Here is a 3,959-nt window from a genome sequence, read left to right as displayed (position 1 = left end):
GGCAGAGCAGTGGCACAGGCTGCCCAGAGAGGTGGGGGAGTCTCCCCCTCTGGAGCCATCCCAAACCCGCCTGGACGCCGCCCTGTGCCACTGCTGGAGGTGCCCCTGCTCTGGCGGGGGGTGGGATGGGGGAGCTCCAGAGGGCCCTTCCCACCCCCACCACTCTGGGATTCTGTGTGTGACACATTGGTATGAAAAAACACTACTTTTTTTAAATCTCTGGAGGTACACCCTCTCACTTACCCGCTCTAACAGTATCAGTGCTAGGCTGTAGAGCACAACCCTCTTCAGGAAGGTGCTGGGACAGCCTGGTGTACCGCGCGGCTGCTGCGCGCAGTCTCTTCTTCAGCTGAACCCGATAGTTACCGGCTGCTGTAACAGACACCAGCGGTGTACTTAAGAATTCTTGAAAGAGGGAGAAACCTTCCAGTTTCCCACTGTTAAACTTTATGTTGCTGTTTAACTTGTATAGTGCTGCCTTAACCTTTATTTTTTTTTCAAGTCGTGGCATGGTCAGGGTTAGTTCTTCTGGGCTGAAGCGATCAGGTGTGGGGGTAGGGAGAGGGAAGGCAAGGCGTCAGTAGTGATTGGAGAAGGTGTTTTTTTCTTAGTCTTGGTTTACTATTTCAGTCTTACCCATTAAAGACTACTGGTAATTATTCTAAAAAATTCATGCATACAAATGCCATGGGGGGGGGGAAGCGGGAATCCTCTTGAATTCTAAGAAATAGTTATTTGACAGTTTGATAGGATTATAACTTCCAGTGGCCTATTTTGAATAGCCAGTCTGGCAATCACTTTATTTATAAAGCTATAAACATATTTTGAACATAAAAGCCAAAAAATACAAACTCAATGAAGTAAAAAAATTACAACAAATGATGGATAATCATTGGACAAATGAAAGTACAGCTGCAAAACATTTATCCCTGCTACATACATACAGTGGTTTTACTTGGTTTAATGAAGTGGTACTTCCATGACTTCTACATTCAAACTGATTTCAGGAATTCAAATATGTATTTCAAGAAGAGTTGAAATTGCTGTAAAAGAACTAAAAAAAAAAAAAAAAAATAATTCTTGTTGCGATAAAAACTTGAGGGCAAAGTTTTCCTTCTATTAAAAAAGAGTATTAACACGAAATAGTAACACTTCATATAGCATTTTTAAAGACATTTTTTTGGTATTAATAAAAGTAACTTTGTTTTGGCATCGCTTATCAGCCGTGGGGCATGGAACAAAAGTTGGGCACGCTCCCTGTTTTGTCTTGGAAACGGGCAGCTTGAAGGTCTCTTATCTTGTGTTTTTGGGGGGGGGAGGGGAGGAAGATGACATTTTCTCAGTTACACCAGTATAAACTGAACGTGTTAGAGTATACCGAGCGGCTCTTCGGAGTTTATACTGCGGTAGCTGAAAGCACAGGGTCAGGTCTGGCTGTAAACCTGTACGTGCAGAGCGCGGGGTCAGAACGCCGCTGTGAGCCCCGTGGCGGAGCGTCAGTCGGAAAAGGGCTGTACCTGCTCCAGCTCTGCAGCTGCGGGAATGCTGCTGTGCCGGGAATGCTGCTGTGCCGGGAACGCGGGAGGAAAGGCTCCCGGAGAGGGGGCAGCGGGTGTCACTGAGGAGATTTTGCAGATATGGGACGGAGTAACAACCATGAGAGGCGGCTGTGATGCACGTGGGCCTTTTGCCGGCCAGCGTGCCCTGAGCCAAGGCAGGCACCCACGACACCGCGGAGGGGCCCCGGTAGCCTTGGAATAAACGGGTGAAAGTCCCAGTGAATTCCAAAATGAGCGACTGCTGCTCTGTGTGTGCCCGCGCTGGGGTTGGTCCTCGGTCAGGATACGCTATTTAATGCTGCTCAGGACTTTCCCCTGGTGTTGTTTAGACACATCTGCTTTTTCTTTCATACCTGCCTTTGCTTTGCTGCGGAGGTACATGTTTCATCCGACCACAGGGCACCAATCGGGGATTCAGTTACGCCAGTTTTACTCCCAGCGCTGAGCTACGCGAGGCCACTGCGGCCCGTGTGTCATCTGCGGCGTTTACGGTAGGTGACACCTCTACAGCACCGTAAATCAGAGGCTCTCAGAGCGCCAAATGGTGAGCTGAGACAGATTTTTTTTTTTTTTAAAAAAGCAATTTTTTGGTAATTTTTTTTTTTTTTTTTTTTTAAAATCAAGTGATAAAAAGAGACTATGTCAGATCTGGGAAGAATCTGCCGAGTTCCTCTGTTCAGCACGGGAGCATGCTGTTGTCTGAGCCTGCTAAACTAATTTAAACCCGAGCAGATTGCGTATGGATCTAGTGCTATGTAATTAACCCTCGGAGCGCAGTAAGGACATGACTAAGTGTGCAGTTGGCAGTCGCTTCAGGTAATGCTGCTTCTCTAAGGGTTAAAATGATTCCGTCAGACTTTCAAAGGACTTTTCAAACTTTTCAGGTTTGTGCACGTAGCTTTCAGTCAGTGCTTCTGAAGTTACATTTACACAGGAGAGGAATAAAGAAATACGTTTAGCTCGTCTAAACTAAAACTGGAATTAAAAAATCTACACTACTATAAGCAAAAGTACCTAAAGAAAGGGAATAAACCCAAAGCTGCTCTATAGACTAATCAGGTTTGTTTATTTTTTTTTTTTAATTTTCGATCTTCGAGGCATAAACTTGTTTAAAAAGTTATGTTTAGTCCAATGTAAAAAATTAGGGTTTGTTTTTGCGTTAAGAAAAAAAATACAAAAATATTTTGTACATTATAAAGGTCATCTTAAATTTCTTGCAGTTCTACAATAATATTACTACATAATTTGTATTCAGTACTCTAAAACCTATTCTGTAAAGTAGAAAAAAATAGACCCCCCTCTCCCTCTGTGTGGTGTTATTTTTCTCTTCAGCAGTTTCGAATATATTTGTTTCAAGCAGGAAAAAATCTGCACTGGACTAGATTGTGGTCTCTGCGAGAAGTCTGTAAACCCGAAGTAAATCAAGAACTTGGATTGATATGGGATATACATCACTTCAGGGAGATCAGAACCTGTCCACAGTGGGTTTTTTGTTTATCAAGCTCAAAATATAAATAAAATACCAGAAGCTGGTAAATGGTTCCAGGCTGGAGAGAACACATTAACATTCAGCGTCATCACAGGAGGGGAGGGGGGATCTTTTAGAAAAAGCTAGAATAAGGTTTTTTAAAAGGTTATAGACCAAATTATGAAAAAAAAAAAAAAAAAAGGGTTCTGATCTTGCTGAGGGTCGGTACGGACGGTGGCCTGAAGCGAAGAGCGGGGTAGTGTGCCAGACCGCCCCGGGCCAGGGAAGAGCTCACACCTCTCCTCCTCCCCAGCAGAAGGCGGGTTGGTGGACCAGCACGGTCCTCTGCCCGGGGTCAGCCTGCTGGGGAGCCGCGGTGCACAATCCCTAACAGCAAGGGAGACCCTGCACCGGGCAATCCGCCCTTCCAGCAGCCGGTCCGGGCTCCTCTCCCGCTCCAGTTAGTGCTCCCTTTGTCCTCCCTACGCTCGCGGAACGGGACACGTCTGCACAGAGACCTGGCTACCTGTAAACAATATCTTCCCGTTCTCAAACAAGAAGTTGAAAAAAAAAAAATAATAAAAATTCACCTCGTTGGTTTAAATATTTCATTTCTCTGTCATCCGGTCGGATCAGAAAGCTAACATCGCTACGGTGAATTTTCAGACGGAAGGGCTTTTAAAAAAATGCTCTTATTTTAGCTTTTCCAGCTCCATGGTGTAACGGCTACGAGAGATGTGCGAGCGAGTGAGTGACTACACTTTAAAGCAGGCGGGAAGCAGGGGGTGGAAGGCAGCGTTAGGTCGATAGCGCCTACCGTCTACTGCAGCGAGCTGGGGACGTGGGCTCTGCGTTCTGCCATACTTGAAGGTAATGCAGTATTAAAAAAAAAAAAAGAAAAAGAGGAAAAACCCCAAACAAACAAAAAAAAA

The sequence above is a fragment of the Charadrius vociferus genome, unplaced genomic scaffold (assembly GCF_000708025.1).
Source record: "Charadrius vociferus isolate BGI_N301 unplaced genomic scaffold, ASM70802v2 scaffold370, whole genome shotgun sequence".
Classification (NCBI taxonomy): Eukaryota; Metazoa; Chordata; class Aves; order Charadriiformes; family Charadriidae; genus Charadrius; species Charadrius vociferus.
The sequence above is the reverse complement of the archived record's forward strand: the minus strand, read 5'-3'. Positions refer to the sequence as shown.